We start from the raw sequence: 18,609 nt of genomic DNA, 5'->3' as shown, positions 1-18,609 counted from the left end.
TCAGATCACATGATCTTCCCCTCTGTCAAAAGCATTGGACACATCTACACTGGGGCTACCTTCAGCCTGGGCCCCAGAGTGATAAAATGCACGGAGCAGAGACCCACAGACCCACAGCAGCACACCTAACACATAAGCGAGAAATCACTATTTGCTTCCGGATGCCACTGAGGTTTGAGTCTGTTTATTGCATGGGCAAAGCTTCCCAATACAAAAATAATCCCAGAGTGGCTGTGTTAAGAAAGGTTGGATTTTTACTATATGTCCCACTGGAAGGAGATTTTCTCCAAATGATACTTTGAACCGCAGTGCAATACCTAATTTTATTTATTTATTTTATGAATATTTATTTTATGAATATTTATATAGCAGTGACTATATGCCAAGAACTATTCTAAGCACTTTATGAAATTCATTTACTCAAGCTTCAGAGAACCCTATCAGGTGAGTTCTCTTATTATCCTCATTCACAGATGAGAAAATTGAGATAGAGAGAAGTCCAGATCACAAAGCAGGTAGGCACCAGAGTCAGAGTTCAGACCCAGGCTGTCTGGCCCCAGAGTCCATGTCCTTAACCACTACATTACGCGATTATCATAACCGTTAATATTTATTGAGTTAATTTACACTAAGCACATTCAATCTTACTTGATTCCCATAATAACCCCAGGAAGCTGAGAGAACTGAGGCTCAGAGATACAAAGTTACTGACCCAAGGTTACCGAGTGACCTTGATGGCAGTAAAGCCCATACTCTGCGGAGAAAACTCTTTTTCTGTAAAGAAGAAACTTCCGAATACTAATGGAGGCAATCAGATGAATTCTTTCTGTTCAAACCTGGCTGGGGGCACAGAAGAATCCACCAAATCTTACTACCTCTACATTTCCAAGAATTCTCTTTATGTGTATCACCGTCACTGTCACAGATAAATGTGGCTGTTGCTGGCTGTCTACCCAGGGGAGGCACTGTGCTAGGCTCCCTTGCCCCCATTAAGACTGGAGGAATAGGCTGGTGCTAATTAGGCCTGACCTGGTGACAGATGAAATAAACAAACACCGCCGTGGTTGGGGAGGCATCCAGCACCCCGGTCAGGTGGCTCTGGTTTTCACAAGATTGCACAGCAGCCAGCTGCCCCAGACGGTAGCAGGGACAGAAAACACAAGATTCCCATCCTCCTCCTATTATTATCTCCAGGGAGGGCCTCGGCATTAACAGAGCCGTGTGAAATGGACAATTCACACATCTTCCGAGTTTCCCAACAACATCGGTCCCCGCTGTTGCCACAGCCACCTCCAAGTCTTCTAGCAACAAGAAGAGTATTAGACACAGACCAGCAGGGAAGCTCATGCAAACAGGCGGTGTGCATGTGTGTGCATGCATGCACCACACACACACACACACACACACACACTCCCTACAGTCCTTTATCCGCTCCCCAGAAATGGCAAGGGATATGGAAAAACAAGGAAAAAGGCAAACATTCGAGGAAGGGCTCCTCTTTCACTGGTGGGGGCTTCAGAAGAGCAGGTGACGTCTGCAGCCCAAGGTGACAAGTCAACAGCTCAGAGAAATCTCCCTTCTCCAGACTCTTTCGTCAGGGTCAGACAGACCGCTTCTGAAACCAGGTGGCACAAGGCCTTCCGAGACCTTGACCAGTACACTCACCACCTGCAGACAGAAGAGAGCCTGGGAGAACTAAGGCCCACCTTGATGCCTGCCCTCCTGGAGCCTCCTGGTCTCACATGAAGGCTCAGCCCCTCCCAAAACTCTGAGCTACTCTTGCCTTTAATTAGGGAAAATTAAGGAACTCTGGTCCCATACTCTGAGCGTTCAGACTTCAGACAGTTCTGCCCTGATGATGTACCCTAATTCCTAAAACTGAGTATTTTTCCCCATTGGCACCTATATTAGAGTTCTCCAGAGAAACAGAACAAATAGGATGCACACATACGTATCTATACGGAGAGATCCGTGATGAGGAACTAGCTTATATGGTTATGGAGGCTAAGTCCACCATCTGCCACCTGCAGGCTGAGGAACCAGGAAAGCCGATCGCATGGTTCTAGTCAGAGAACTGGGAACACGGACCATGTAAGTCGAGGTTCAAAGACAGGAGAAAACCAATGTTGCAATCGGGCAGACAGGAAGGAAGCAAAAAGGGTGAGTTCCTCCTTCCTTCACCTTTTGGTTCTTTATGCAAGCCCTCAAAGGATTAGATGATGCCCAGCCACATTGGGGAAGGCAATCTATCTTGCTGAGTCCACCAACTCAAATGCTAATCTCATCCAGAAACATCCTTACAGACACACCCAGAAATAATATTTGATCTGGGCATCCTTCACCCCATCAAGGTGGCATATCATATTAACCATGACAACACTTATACCCCAGCCTCTGGCCCCCAGACACTGTTGGATAAACTGCACCACCAGTTCCTCCAGGTTGGAGACCCACTGTGTTTTTGCCAAGCTCTCCTCTCAAGGCCAAGTTCCTCGTCATAGAAATCCACCTGATTACTTCTTGCTGAATCACTGGTTGCCTGCCAGTCATTGTCATTTTATTGGGTCCTGGGGAAGCACATTTCATACTGTAATAAAACTTTGAGGTTACATGTCCCCCACCAAACCCTAGAGTCTCTAGAGCAAGGGCCATGTAGGTTCTGGGTCTTATTCATCTATGTATCCCTAACACCCAGCCTCCCCGGACGCCTCCAGCAATTAGTTACTGAATGAGCCCCCTTCACCAGCCATGGCAGTCCGGCATTCCCAGCTGGGTGGCCAAGATGCAAAAGGTTGGAAGGTTGAGGTTGGCTCAGGAGAGTTACCATCAGAAGGCAAAAGACACACCTGCCTCACAAAGCCCAGCTGAAAGAGACTATAAGTTTTGCCATTTCTGTCACCGTTGCTATGGGAATAGAATGCCTCATATGTGGCGCATCCATGTAAGTGGAATATTTCTTACAAGCATCATCCTGAGTAGAATTTCCACCCCTGGGCAGCATCTGATGCCGTTATAATTATAGGCCCTTAAATCTCAAAAAGGGGGGACACATCTCCCCCCCCCCACTCTTCTGCTCTCTCCTTTTCCCCCTCAGTCTGGTCCCCTCATCTCTGTCTCCCTTCCTCTCCAGCCTAAATGCTCAGATAACTAACTGGCTTCTCTGAATCTTCTTTCATAAAGATCAGCATCTGATCTGTGCAGAGGAGGTAACAAAATCACCACCAGGTCTGGGGGACATTGCAGGCAGTTTTATCTGCTCCGTAACAACAACGGAGGCGATGCTAACATAGCTGCCCTCACTAGCTACGGCCTGGGTGGTGGACAGGTGCAGAGAAGGGAGGAAGCAAACAGTCACGGAGCAGCTACTTGGCGCTACTCTTTCCAGCGGTGTATTTTCTTATTCACGTAGCAAGTCCAGGCAAGAAGTATTACTGCCTCCATTTTTATGGATGAAGCAACTGAGCCCTAAAGATCTCAGGTAACAAGGTATAAAGAAAGCCAAGACTTGAATTTAACTTAGAGTCTTTGTGTCCCCATCGGGTACTCTTTCCACGAAGCTTGAGTTGCCTCCCACAAGTAATGAGGGAGGAATATCCCCACCAATACTTTCCCCTCCCATTCCCCTTCCATTCCATCTTCGGATCTTCAAATTCGGTGCCTTCGGTTTAACCTCTGGCCTCCCTCCTTCCTTCCCTCTGTATTGCTGGGATAGCCAAGGGTTGGGAAGGCAGAAAGTGAGGGGGAAAGGATTGGCCACACCATGTTATGGGTTCCCTGGTCCTCATTTATTGGCTGGTGTGAGGTCATGTTTCCAACCCACCTGCCGTGTCTGGGAGGTTTTGATGGACACTCTGTACTATTTGGGGGTCCCTGCCTCCCCAGCCCCATTCTCTTGTTCTGGTCCCTGTTTCTGCTCTGCCCTATCTAAAGGCTAAGATTCTCAAAGTGTAGTCCCAAGCCAGCAGCCTCAGCATCACAGAAGAACTTGTTAAAAAGACACATTTTCGGGGCGCCTGCGTGGCTCAGTCGGTGAAGCATCCTACTCTTGGTCTTAGCCCAGGTCATGATCTCAGAGGTCATGGGATCAAGCCCCATGTGGGGTTCTCCACTCAGCAAGGGATCTGCTTGTCGCTCTCCCTCTGCTCTTCCTCCTGCTTGCTCTCTCCCTCTCTTTCAAATAAATAAATAAAATCTTTTTAAAAAGATTTTTTAGACCCTACCTCTGGACCCAGTGAATCAGAAGCCCTGGAGGAGGGGCTTACCCCCCAGCAAACTGTCTTTTAACAAGTGCTCTAAGGGTACCTGGGTGGCTCAGTGGTTGAGCGCCTGCCTTAGGCTCAGGGCCTGATCCTGGGGTCCTGGGATCGAGTCCCACATCGGGCTCCCCACAGGGAGCCTGCTTCTCCCTCTGCCTGTGTCTCTGCCTCTCTCTCTCTCTCTTTCTGTGTCTCTCATGAATGAATAAATAAAATCTTAAAGAAAATAAATAACAAGCACTCCAGGTGATCCCCCAGCACTCCCAGGTTTGTGAGCCCCTGATTTTAAAGGCTGTTGTCCTGCCCAAAGAGCACAGCCCTCCTTTCAGCCCTCCCTCCACCCCTTTATTTCCCACAGGACCCAGTTTGAGAGGGGTGGCATTTCGGTGGCAGGTGAGATTTAAACACTGCTAAAACTGACATTTTTCCTCATTTCCAGTTCTGTCAGATACCTGATTGCAATTTTATAATACTCCAGAGGCCCCACCCTCGGCAAATACCGATTCAAAGTAAGAACAGATTATTTTAAAATGGTTGTTGGCACATTGATGGCACTGGCCGGTTTTTACTGACTAATTAATCCTTATTTGACCTGAATTAGTGCCTAATCCATGTAAAATGATGGAGATTTGCTGGAATGCAGTAAATTTGAGAATTAAAAACGAAGGCATGGAGGAGTGGATTCAGCATCAGACCATCGTGAGGATTAAAGTGCTTCTTCAACTGGTACATTATTTGAAGTTTGATTTTTCCTGCTTTCTCCTCCTCACACACCTCCTTCAAAGAAGAAAAAAAAAATTACCAGAAGACACAAGCATATTGTCTCCCCTTCTCCCAAATAAAGGTAAACTGACAGCGCTTTCAATGAAAGGCTCTGCATGATTGGAATTAAATGTCAAATACGATTTTCTGTTGGCAATTCAAAGTGTTGGTGTCAAAACCATAACTGACAGTACGACTGCAGATTAGGATCTGTCTGGAATGGCAGCATCACACTGCGGGAAGGTTTATGATTTAGTAGATTAACACAGTTCTCTTCACGCTACCACTTAAGAGATAATTTGTTCAAGCAGGAGCCGATTAGATTGTGGCTGCCCACGAGCAGGACCCCCTCCCCGAGGCTCTGTCAGGCATCTGATGGCACACCCTGCCCCCCGTGGGGTCTGCCATCATTACGGGTGACAGGCAGCAGAGGTGAGTGGCCACAGCTGCCAGCAGCCCGGCTGTCAGGAGCCACCAGTGACGTCTGCTGGCGATATCTCAGGGAAAATGGAGTTCCTATTGATCCAACCAATATGAAATGGCCTTCCAGGTTGGAGATTTGATTTATTTAGCTTCTGTGCCTCAGGTGGGATGGAGGGAGGGGTGGGGGAGGAGGGGCCTGCTTCCTGGCAGGTCACTGATTCATGCACTCCACCACTAGGTTTCTTGCAGCTCTAGAAAAGACATGGAGTTCAGAGCCCAGAGAGGTTAGGAGAATGGCCCAAGATCACAGAGCTTGGGAGGAGAGGGAAGCGTAGTTCATATCGCTTGAGACTCACAAAGTGAGAGACACCGTCTCAGGCATTTTTATCTCCAATGCCTTGAGTAATAGTCACAAAGACTTTGATGTTCTTAGGAACCCCCTAGGTTAGGGGTGTAAGTAATGTGCATAGGCCACAGCAGGTGCACGGCAGACACGGGTTAGGGCTAGGTATCTAATTCCCCACCGGTGCTCTCTGCAACATCTCGCAAAGTATCCCTAGAATAAATATTCCAACTGAAAAGGGGATAAAGGGGCTTTGGAAACTGTGCTTCCATCTTGCACGCATTGCATGTCATTTCTGCCGAGCGACAGTCCATAGGACCCAGATAATAAAATAAATAAAATGGATGTTCTGTGTCTTGACCGGCCATAAATTGTAACCAGTCCTCTGCAAGCCTGATTTAAGAGTTTCATCTCGCACAGACCATGTTTGCTCTTCCTTTTTTTCCCCCCTTTTGTCCCCACTTCTAGGCAAGAAGGAAAAACAGTGGAAGCCGTCAGTTCAGAGCAGCATTTATATTATCCAACAATGGCAGGATGTGACAGCATAGGAGCCTCACAAGATGATGTTGAGACTCTGGTTTTAGAATGTTTACTCTCTTCTGGGTGAACTCTGACATCCAAATGCATTAATGCAGTGCCATTTGCAACTCTCATGCCAATCTCTATCCTTGTACGTATCAGAATTTTAATGCCTGCTTCCCTGTTTGAGTTATGGTAATTTATTGTAATAGTGTATTTTGACCTTTTCAGTATTTTGTATTTTTATTGGATAGCTGTTTCACCTCTTCCCTGGAGGGTTAGCCAGGCTGAAAATGAGAGAGAATGGTAAGACCAACCAATCAAAATACAGAATATTAAAAAGGTCAACACACAAGAGCAAACTACTAATTTGGCAAACACAAACATGAAAAGAATGAAAGCTCCAAACAGCATGGTGGCCAGAGCAAGAACGAGTGGTCAGGAGAAAGCTAAAGCCGTCCTCTCAACTTACAGCAGAGCAGTTAGTTCAACCACTGAATGTCAACTAGGCCATCTTCAGAACCAAAAAAGGGTAGAAAATCAGGGCAAACTCCAAACAGTGTAAATTGTACTACTCTTTCTGTCTCTACTGGTCAATGCAAATGGCAAAGCAATGTGATGGGGTCTTAAAGTCCGAGCCCAGAGATGCCAGGGCACTTGCAAATATAACACACAAGAGCCAAAGGATGCACCAACTATAACATTTAACCCTCCACCTGCAGGGAGATGAATGTGTCAGGAGTCTGGAACTGAGGTTATCTATTTTTCTTTTGAAACTTTCTAGGAAGGCAATTCTTCAGTCTCCCTAATTGATTCTTTCCAGTTGAACTATATATTAATTAAATAATAATAATAATAATATCTTGACAATCAAGATTAATACAAACATTAAAAATCATAATTTTATGTTATTTATTTTAACATAAATTTCATGTTAAAATTGTTAAAGCAATTTTATGTTATGTTCTGTTTTAACATAAAATTCATTTAACATCAATTTAACATCAATTTAACATGAATTACCCTTCACAATCCCTTGGAAACAGCATGGAAAGCCTAACTTTTGCAAAATATTCAGAGGACCTAAGATAAGTACTTCTCTAAATTCTTTTAAATTCCAATCTTTTCTGCTTTCTGCTTGATCTTCATTTTCTATGATTCAGTTGGTTGATTTCCTATCATTGAATTGTAGCTCATGAGATCCTTGTTTGTTGAGGTTTTCAAGCAATATGAGCCATTCTACTACATACATCACTTTCGTCAACTTCATGAAATCCTGTGTTGCTTACACATTGTGCAATTTCCATTTGCTTTTGATTCACACTCTGCTGCCAAAACATCTGAAAATCATCTGCAAAACTGGCCAAATAGTGATGTCATACAGGTTTGTGTTGAGCAGAGTTATATTTGAGTCGGGTCTAATTTTTAAAGTCTGCCAGCGAATATTTAATGACTGTACATTCCCTCTGTGAATTTTTAGCTACAGGTACTCTGATAATGAAAACTCAAGCACATGGACCTCAGACTTACCTAGGTGCAAACCAGAATATTTCCAATATAAAACATTCCATAACAGGTATTAAAAAGGGATTGTTGGAAGTATATCCAATTATTAACACTTTGTTGTCTGACTCTTATGAATGGCTGCCCAAGCAAGTTACATTGTAGGATAAGAAGTTGGGGCTAGAACCACATTGTAGATTTGCAACGACCATTCATTAAGAGTATTTCATATGTACCATACTCAGATTACACTTCTAAATTTAAAAACACTTAAAAATATGGCACATGATCCCTGTTTTCAAAAAAACGATCCTTTATTAAACATTTACTATGTACCCCAAACTGTACTTTGCATTTTATATGCATTATATTATTTAACTCTTATCATAGCCCAAGAGAAAGATAACAATACCTACAAGTTATAGGTACTGAAATAAGACCCAGACATTGAGCAACTTACCTGAGATGAAATATGTAATTAGTGGCAGAGGCAGAGCTCAATTCTGACTCCAGGCCCACACTTCTATGCACTCCATCACAGGACATAGAAAAGGCATCCAGAAGAATTAAGCTATGTGGTGAGACTGTAGTATCTTTATTCCCGTCTTTGTCCACATTTTCTAAATTAAAAGTGACTGCTTTTTAGAATCAGAGGGGGAAAAAAACTAGTTTTTATTAGAAGAAGTTAAGGTTAGAGACTGGAAATCACCTTATTGTTTGTGGCTAAAGGAAAAAACTTTGCAGAGACAAGGGGAAGAAAGTCTGGCCGAGTTTCAGCTTCAGGGAAGATTCCCAGCTGGCAAGGAGCCTTCAGATGGAGGGTATGGCACGTCCTGTAAGTTCCTCTGACAAGGACACTGCCCACTCCACCTACTGAGGAACTTGAAAGAAATGACAATATGTGGTGGAAAAGAACATTGATCATAGTCAGAGACAAGGCCACCCACCACAACCTATGAAGGCCTATCTGCCTCCCTGTCCCCTCATCCCCTGGGTCCCACCTACTGCTCAGTCCTCTCCTCTGCTGTGAGGCCAACTCTGGCTCAAGCCAGAGCACTGAGCACCATGGGAGAATGACTACCATCTCCAAGACCTCAATTCCCCAAAGGGGGCTCCATCTTCCCACAGGCCTCCCGGAGACTGCCCAAGGCTGCCCCAGCTTACCTGGACCCCCTGAAGGCACCCGTGGTCTAGCCCTGCTCAAGCTGCACTCCACAGCACAGCCAGCCACAACAGTGAGCTTTCTGGAGCTCAGTGACACTGCCAACCCAACGCCTGAGCCATCCCCGGTACCAGCCACCACCTCCCATCAGACAAGCTCTCCATTCAATATCAGCCTATTCCCGACTGCTTCACTCAGGCTTCACACTGGGTGTTACAGGGAGCTGAGATTCTGATCTCCTAGCTGCCACAGTGTCAGGTGAGCCCTGGACCCTTCTTTGTCTCAAGCAAGTTGAGTGTACGAGATAAACAGGACCACCCTGCAAATGTCAGGGCATGCAAAATTTGAGGAGCACTGACTTTGAACCACCCTGGTGGGTTTTCTTTGTGCCCATACACCATCTGCTTCCAACCTGGTTCATCTTAGACCTCCTGACCTCTTGCTTCATCCCTGGTATCTAAAAAATTATAAACAATGGCATTGTTTGTTTACGGTCTGTCAGTCATTCTTCTGAATGCTTTACATTTATATAGCTATGACAGGAATTATCACTTCTCTGGGCCTCTTCTGCTGCTCTGGACCCCTGAAAAACGGGGACAGTGGCAATTTCTCTGAGACCCCTTACAGTACAGTCTTCTTGGGAGCTCCAGGGATTACTGCAGCCTCCTCTCCCTACATGGCTTGAGGGTATGGGCACCTTTCAAGAAAACAGTCTAGAAACGGAAAGGAACACTTTCTCCAGGATGTTGTCTTCAAATCCTTAACCCAAAAGAAATTGTTGGAATTCCTAGTAGAAGTGAGATTATAGGAGGAAGAACAGACATCTGGCTGGAAGAAGCAGGTTGGTAATGAAATGGAACCCTAGACTGGTAGATGGAATTGTGGAAGATGAGCCAGTTGGAAAATGAAGTTCAACAGTAATAAATCAGCTTCAGGAAATTGTAATCACAGACCCAGGTCCAGAAACATGATGGTGTGCAGTAGAAAAGAACACTGACCAGAGTCAGAGACAGAGACAAGGCCACCCACCACATCCTATGGAGGCCTATCTGCCTGCCTGTCCCCTCATCCCCTGGACCCCACCTGCTAACCAACAGCTAATATATAGTATTTATTCAAGGAAGATGATTCCAGAATAAGGAATGAGAGTTACTGTAACACATACCATTTCTTGGAGCTCCCAGTACCCCTAAAAAAGAGCCATTCTTCTTTTTCAATATATGCCTGCTGTTCACAATCTCTTGGGTTATCATCAAATGGTTTCCATTTACTTCAAATGACATTTTCTCTGCCTTGAGGCTTTACCTATCAGCACTCGGTGTTGATATCCATTGCTGTGGTGTCACAACAGCTACCAAACCATGCACAGGGGTGACAAGCACAGCCTGTCATCCTCACCCAAAAGTAGCTCAGCATACACCCTTTGCAAACATTGGTTTAAAAAATTTTTCAATAAAAAATAAGATAAATATCAAGTCTTATCTCTGGTGAATCATGGATTCTCCCCCTACCACACACACACACACACACACACAAACACACACACACACCTTTTTCCAGGCTAAATCATTTGTGATCATTATTTCTTTACCTTGACTCTTCTGGTAATAGATCATCAAATCAACTTTTGTTCTAGGGATTTTTTTTCAGCTAGTTGACACCTAGAGGTACTGAGCTTGACAGTAAGGATCTTTTTCTTTATATTAATATAGCACCTTACTCTAGAGAGAGTTAAGCATTTGCAAATACCAACTAATTATTTATCACAGGTATTTCAGGGAATTAGACAGCTCCAAGTTACAGAAAAAAGTAAAATCAATAACTGTTTCTTACGTGATTACTGTCCATGCAATGCTTATGCATTTCCATGCATTAGTCATACTCCAATTATGGTCTAAAGTAACTACTGACAAACCAAGAGCTAGTAGTATAATTATAGGAGGTTTTACAAACAGTATGTGGAAGAAGACTAATAGATTGAGGGTCAGAAGCCCAGGGGGGTCTGTGAGCTTATACCATGAATCTCAGTTTTCTCATTTGTAAAATGAGAAAGTTGTAGCTCTCTTAAGTCAGCAATACTGAGCTTATTCTAAGTCATGTGGGCACTCTGCTCCACAAGCAGGCCTACATCAGGAGTGAGGGAGACAGATGAACATTTCCTTTATGCAGAGAGTTGGTTGCTATCTTTCTCTTGCCCCTCTAAAATCAAGGCCAATTCCTGTCTTTACTTCTCTAGGAAGATTTCTCTGACTCCTCTGGAATGCAGTGAACTTGCCCCAAATGAACCCTGATACTATTTTTTTAAAGATTTTATTTATTTATTTATTTAAGAGAGAAAGGGAGAAAGAGAGAGCACGAGCAGGGGAGAGGCAGAGGGAGAGGGAGAAGCTGACTCCTCACTGAGCAGGGAGCCCAATGTGGGCCTCAATCCTAAGACCTGAGCCAAAGTCAGACAGTTAACCAACTGAGCCACCCAGGTGCCCCAATCTTGATACTATCTTAATACTGTATACCAGCAGGGATCATATACTGCTGTGTATTTTTCTTGTTGTTCTTTATAGCTTGTCCAGCAAACTAAATTGTAAGCACTTAATGGAAGTGCTTAGGTTTTCAAATCCTAATTTCCCCTAAAACAGAGCATAAACCCAGAAGGGAAGGAATCCTTTGTTATATTTTTTAATCCTTTGTTATTTTACCTGTTTATGTCACTAGTAATGAATTAGGAAAGAGGCCCTTTATGAATATCTAGGGTCCCAGAACATATAATTATGTCAATAGGCTCTCACTTCCACCAGGCAACTTATATGTAAGCCAAGACTTAATTTTAGTCTTATTTTCCCCATTCTTTTGTCTCTTTCCTGCTCTTTCCCTCTGCTTCCCTCTAAGTGTGCCAGCATTACCACCATGATGTCCTTTTCTTTGAAATTCCTCCTTAAAACATCCCTGCATGAATAAGCAAGGGGCAAATGGTGTTACCAAACTGATAGGAAATCTCAGACCAAGACTTCAAACTGCCATGGAAGAGAAAATCATCACACATTAAAAATAGAACTTGGAGAGAAAAGAACATGAACCTTCTTGCTTCTCCCCAGGGTGAAGAGCTATAACTCCTCCTCATCAAGAAGATGGCAGACCACTGGGTATTTCTGAGGACTATGTCTTACTCCAGACCTAATAAATAGAAAAGTGAGAAGGGACAAAAGGGATGAGTTCTACCTATTTTCTCAGTAAAGAATACCTAGAGAATTCTGCTTCTGGCAATATGGTGCCCCAAAATACTCTGAAATAGCCTTCTACCACAAAATAGTCAAATGATGGAAGAATTACAATGAAAGTAAATGCATTCCTGGGCTCACAAGAAAATAAGTAAAATCCTCAAGGGCAAAAAAAAAAAGGTTTTATAAACATCACATCACACATCCAAGCAAACACCAAAGTTGAGTTGCCTTGGGAAAATGTCGATTCCAAGAATCTAGAATTTTGGAAATGAACATCCACTCCTAAGAGCATAGGAGACTGAGCTTGGCATCCAAGCAATGCAGGAAAGGAGAAGCTAAGAACCCTACATTAACCAGAGTATCCCAGGGACCACACTCTTAATCAAAGGAAGGGCCAAGAAGGAAAAGGATATAAACATGTTAACACATTACACAAGTTAGATAGAACATATAAATGTTGTTCTCTAGAACACATGCACTATTTACAAAAAAATAGATATGTACCAGTCCACAAACAACTCTAAAAATATTTTCAAGAATTGGGTATCCTGCATACCATATTCTCTTGCTACAGTACAATTGAGATAGAAATCAATTTTTAAATTAACTTAAAATAACAATTAATTTGTAAATTTGAAAACATACTTCTCCATAACTCATGAATCAAAATTAAAATGATAGAAATGTTTAAATATTTATAATTAAATAGAATGAAAATACTATGTATCAAAACTTGTGGCATACAGATAAAGGAATATGTAGAAGGAAATCTATATTCTTTTTTTAAAAGATTTCTCTATCTATCTGAAAGACAGAGAGTGTGCAAGGGGTAGGGACAAAGGGAGAGAGAGCCTCAAGCAGACTTCATGCTGAGTGCAGAGCCTGATGCAGGGCTCAATCCCATGATACTGAGATCACGACCTGAGCCAAAACCAAGAGACAGATGCTTAACCAACTGTGCTACCCAGGCACCCTGGAAATCTAAACGCTTAAATTCTGACCTTGAAAAGGCAAGGCTAAAAATTAGTGTATTAAATTTCCAACTTCAGAACTTGGATGGTGTGGAAGGTAGGCAGACAAGAATATAAATCTAAAAAGAGTGAAAGAAAAGGATGACAAAAAAATAGACATTAATGCAATAGAAAACAAAGATAAGTAAAAGGAACGAACAAATCCAAGAGTTGATTGTTTGAAAGGATCAATAAAATACACAAATTTCTGATGAGGTGTAATGAGGCAGAAAGAGAGAAGTCACAAAGAAATAATAGAAGAAATTTTCTAAATGACATAACTAAGGATAGAACAGGAGATAAAAAGATAATACAAGAGTATTATGAAAAACTAAATTGGGATCATTCCAGAAAAGCTAAACGAATTCAATACTTAAAATCCTATTTATGTTCATCTTCCCCACTTCATTCATTCAAATCAATTCAGAGCAATTAAAATCTTACTGTAATGTCACATAGCCACCTGATTCCTTTCCTTCTGGATCCACTCAACCTTGGCCAAAGTAAGTGCATTTGAGGTCTAGGTTTCTTTTTCAGCATTTTCACAGACAGAGAAATTGCCCACAGGAACATTAACACCTTCAAAATGTGATTATTCCAATCTCTCGAATGTCTGATCTTTCCAGAATTTCAGGGAATCATAAGGAAACAAAATAGCATGAGGTCTGTTTCCAGAATATTGAGGAAAATCACTTAATACCCAAACCAAATATGACCATGAGAGTAATTTATAATCTTAACATCAGTTCCCAACCAGATATGTCTCCTAAACCCAATATCTCATATAATCTAGATCCATGCTGCTATCACCCATCGTAAGTAAGGAGCTCATATTCGTTCAACATAAACAACAACAATAAACCAAAGGAATGTAAAGGAGTAACAAAAGAATTCCCACATGGTTCAGCTTTTCCAGCATGGCAATCAAGCCATGCCAGGTGGTCAAAGTCCACCACCTACAAAGTTAACACTCGTTTAAAGAAAGAATCTCATCGAGACACCAGATTTGCGCTAAGAAAACACCTCTTGGAAAGTGAATAAAGGACCAGTCCACCATGTCCTTCCTCAAGACTTTCTTTTAAACTCACTCAATAAAACTTATTTCCCTCAACAATTTGTGTATGACTCCCTCTGTTCTGTCCCAACCCTGAACACTTGGCACCTGAACAGGGCTCCGCCTGGTAACATAGTGGCTAATCTCCATCAAAACCGGTGGCCTCGCATCCTCCCCTAATCCCAGGAACATGCCAGACCCCTCCTTCTGTATTTCTCCAATTCTGAAGGCTCTCATTTGTGCAACATTTCAATTTCTATGGTGACTGCATCTTCCTTCCATTCTAGAATGCCTTAGCTTTGTCCCATATTGTTTGCCTCCAAGGAGAGCACCCCCCTTCGTTTCCAAATTTCCCCAGCTGGAGTAACTACCCACTTAAAAATTTTCTGAATGTCAGCTGCCTCTGGGAAATTTCCCAAACTGGCTCCCAGTAATGTCATAAGGTCCAAAATCCCGTAACTCTTGTCTTCTTTCAACATTTGAATTCCCCAAGTCTTGACAGCTCAAACTCTACTTTCCCAGCACACAGGTTCAGATGCATTTTTAAGCCTTTGACCTGCCCTTAGATGAGCATCTTGGTCCTTCCCAGCCCCTTCTGAGCTAAGACATTTTTGACTTCTCAATGTTGATCTTCTGTTCCTCTTCCCAGAGATTCCTCCAGAGCTAAAAGACTGAAAACTTTTAAGTTGATCCCATTTCTTCCTGAGTTACCTCCCAAGATCTGAGCACTTTCTGTTCACATACCAGTTTCTAAATAATCCCACTCACTTATCTCCTTCTCCACCTCCAGTGAGTGCACTTGATGCTTAGCAGTGGGAAATTGCTTGATTGTCGCTTGTTTGCTTCATTCTTAACCACTCACATTTGGATAACTCCATTAAGTTGTTCCCCTGACTCAATCTAAGAAGATTACACACCACCTGCATACAGAACCCTCATCCCCATTCAACTTAATCTGTTCTTGGATAAACTCCACCAACTCCCAATGCTTAAACCCATCCACTATGTATTTCTAGGGAATATCCTTGCTGAATGGGGTAAAAATCCAAAATGAAAACAAATGCAAAACTCAACAACAAGACAATAAGGTGAAATTAGAGTCTATTAATACTGAGTCATGCCACAATCCAGATAGTAAAGGAGTTTTACACCCGAAGTCTGCTTATTTTAAAGTGAGCTTTTTCAAGAGACCAGAAGTTTCCATCCCTGCCAAGCTCAGATTCTTACTAATCAAAATCAAGGCACAAACTCTCTCTCTGAGTTTTGCTAATGAAAACCAGAGCTTCTCTTAACAATACAAGTTTCTTCAGGAGGCTAAACCCAAACCCCCAACTTCTGTGCATAAACTCACCTCTGCCAGAGAACAAATGTTCATTATTATAAAGAGTAAATGGACCAGATCCGGAATGCTTGGCCAGCACTGACCATGGCTGCCCTCATCCCCGTCCCTGCTGTATTCCCAAGGGAGTCCAAGGCTGAAGCTTTGGCTTTGGATCCCTACCTGGCCAGAAGCCTGGTGAGCTAGGCTGAGCCCCACATGGGATTAAAAGGATCCTCTGGTCTCTTTACCTTAAGATGTCTCTTGGAGCTCTTGAGGAGCTTGTTAGACTGTTCTGTGTCCCCTTCCCAGGGGTCCCTCCCTGACCCCAATCAGGTGAGCTACTTCTCAGCCTGGCCTTCTCAGAGCCTGTCTCATCATACTATCTGCTTCACCTTCTCTGTGGAAGAGAGAGAGAGAGAGAGAGAGATCCAATCCTGGGAGGAGAACTTGAATCCAATTTCGCTCCTCCATTGAGTCCTTGAGGTCCCCAATCTGTCTTCAACCTCCTCCTGCCTCAAGTCCCAAATCACTCCAGCAACAATTTGTGTAGCCAACCTACACAGTCCTCACTTCAAGCATCAAACAGCAAAAATAATGGAATAAAACCTTTGACAGTCTTCCCCTCTCAGAAGTTCAAAGGAAATAAGGATGAGATTATGGCCACTAGAATCTGTCCAGCTGATTATTGGTGCCAGTGGTGACAGGCTGCTGTTTACTGATTCATGGAGTGATAAGTAGAAAAGGAGAGAGTCTGCAGAGAGCAGAGCTATATATATTCCTGGAGCTGTGTTCTCCCAATGTAGCCACTTGAATCAAGCCATATGCACTGTGGGCTGACTTTGATTCTCGTAACAACTGTTTAAAAGCGGACAGGGGCAAGGCTTCCAGATTTGTTGACTCGTGTTGTTCTTGGGGAAACAGGGGGAGGGAGGGTTCTGTTTCCAGCACTTCCCATGGGAGGCTGTTTCCAAAGGAACACAAATCATTCATTGGAGGCAGGATATGTTAGTAGTAGTTTTGGGTTAGCAGCAACATATGCCAGGGCCTTCCGAGAGGTGTGGGCTTAAACAGAAGGAATTTTTTTTTTTTAACTTATATTCGCCAAAAACGAATTCCTCTTCCTGGCATATTATAAGAACTAACAGTACTCAGATGTAATTATAACATATTCTGAAAGATTTATAATGTCCCATGAGTGCAAGAAGAATTTTTAACAGAGAAATTCTGGAATAAGACCCTGACATGGATAAGATAAGCAATGCTAGAAGCTTGGACTCTAGTGATGATTTTTTCCTTCACAGAATCATATATTCATACACTCATTCAACAGGTTTTATGTGCCAGAGCTGCACTAGGTTCCCAGGATGGGGTGAGGACAAGGTCCTTCCTCACAGTGCAGGGGTGCTTCTGCAGACAGGAATGCCCTTCTGAGGGCTCCACATGCATATAAACCACCTCATCCCCATTCTAACTATTCAGTCCAAAAAAAGATCCATTTTTCTTGTGGTCAAAAGACCGCTGGTTCATTCCTATTCTAGAACCACCCAAAACTACAGATCATCACATTTCAAAGTTAGCAGAGGATCCCTGGTTGACCGATTGCCCTGCTGGTTGAGTCCTCTCCTCTGACAGACCCAGCAAGGCAGCAGCAACCTGAGCCTCCCTCATTATGTCCAGTGACAGGAAGCTTGCTACTCTATTAGAAGCTCTTCTCAAGAGTCCTGGGACTCTCAGCACACTTGAGTTGAGCTCAGTTCCACCCCCTTGCTACTTCAGATCGTTGGGTTCTACCCTTTGGAGCCATGCAGACCAAGACCAATCCCTCTTCCCCAAGACCCTAAACATGGATACAGGGAGCCCTCCACCCTGGCCAAGGACCAGCAGCTCTTTGATCCATTCACCACATAACAAACACCAGCCACTGAGGCTTGCTGTGTGTCATAGCACTTGCCAGAGACATTACCTCTGTTTTTGCCATTTAACCCTCATAAACATGCTATGAGGAGTTCATGCCCGTTTCATAGATGGGAATACTGAGGCTCAGAGAGGTTAGGTATTTTACACAGAAGTACGCAGCTAGTACGGTAGAACATGGGCTTGAATCCATGGTTTTCTGACTCTGAAATTCATATCATGTGCTCTTTCTCCTGGTCGCTCTCTTACACTTCAACTTCAGTTTGTCCATATATTATAGGTCTGTCCATCAATCTTTCATGTTCCTTCTTCCTCTAAAAGCACACCCAACAAGGGTGCCTGGGTGGCTCAGTCAGTTAAGCATCTAACTTATAATTTCGGCTTAGGTCACAGCCTCAGAGTTGTGAGATCGAGGCCTACATTGGGCTCTGCACTCAGTGGGGAGTTGGATTGAGATTTTCTCTCTCCCTTTCCCTCTGCCCCTTTCCCTGCCCATGTGCTCTCTCTCTTTCAAATAAATAAGTAAATAAATAAATCCTTTTTTAAAATTAAAAAGTAAAATCACACCCATGCTTGTCTTGGCATATCTACCTCAGTTTTAATTATTCCCTTATAGCATTAAGTTATTGGTAGGTAAGGGACTAGTAGAATTATAAAATGGATATCTATAATAACCCAACTGTGTCCCACAGGAGTAGAATAAGGACTTGCACTTGAACTATTCAACAGCCTTCTATTCTGCCCAACAAAAGTTGGAATGTTCCCAATACAAAACACCAAACTAGGTAAAAGGAATACAAAGAAGATCGCAAAAATGGCCATCCCATCAAGGGATACAGGGCAGTAAATGAGTAGTCATGAGACATGAGAGTGGGTCTCTGTATGAAGAGCCTTGTGGTCCTGGTAGAGGGAGGAATAAGTCCTGCCAGGTGCTGGAATACAGAAGTAGAAGTTAGGAAGGACTTTGCAGAGAGACATTCTCCATTCTCTCTCAAGGGATGGAACTTTTTAACAAAGAGGTCAAGGGTTGAGAGGGAGGGAGTCCAGGCTCATTCCAGAATAAGCAAAGCCATTATGAAGTGGCCTGGTGTCTTCCAGGAACACAGAATTTTCTGGTAACACCA

General features: G+C 43.2%; 2 long non-coding RNA genes across 7 annotated transcripts in view; one reads left to right on the top strand and one right to left on the bottom strand.

Annotated features, from left to right (window-relative positions):
* Positions 1-14,508, bottom strand: part of LOC112646112 (uncharacterized) — a 28,323-nt gene extending 13,815 nt beyond the window's left edge. For 2 of the 6 annotated variants that reach the window (XR_003127464.3, XR_003127465.3), the window contains exons 1-4: positions 14,359-14,508; positions 8,516-8,687; positions 8,267-8,426; positions 4,849-5,033 (exon numbers count right to left, since the gene is read on the bottom strand). This is a non-coding gene — a long non-coding RNA (uncharacterized LOC112646112). Of the gene's footprint in view, positions 1-4,848; positions 5,034-8,266; positions 8,427-8,515; positions 8,688-8,970; positions 10,108-10,133; positions 10,320-10,559; positions 10,690-14,358 lie in introns of those variants that run through there. The other 4 variants (XR_007411092.1, XR_004816864.2, XR_003127466.3 and 1 more) reach the window with 4 other exon arrangements.
* LOC125755218 (uncharacterized) lies at positions 2,977-5,109 on the top strand. Its single transcript, XR_007411093.1, has 3 exons — positions 2,977-3,478; positions 4,696-4,765; positions 4,858-5,109. It is a non-coding gene; the product is annotated as an uncharacterized LOC125755218 (long non-coding RNA).
* Positions 14,509-18,609: the final 4,101 nt, after the last annotated feature.

Source organism: Canis lupus, chromosome 6 (assembly GCF_003254725.2).
Source record: "Canis lupus dingo isolate Sandy chromosome 6, ASM325472v2, whole genome shotgun sequence".
Classification (NCBI taxonomy): Eukaryota; Metazoa; Chordata; class Mammalia; order Carnivora; family Canidae; genus Canis; species Canis lupus.
This window is presented reverse-complemented; position numbering and strand designations above follow the sequence as displayed.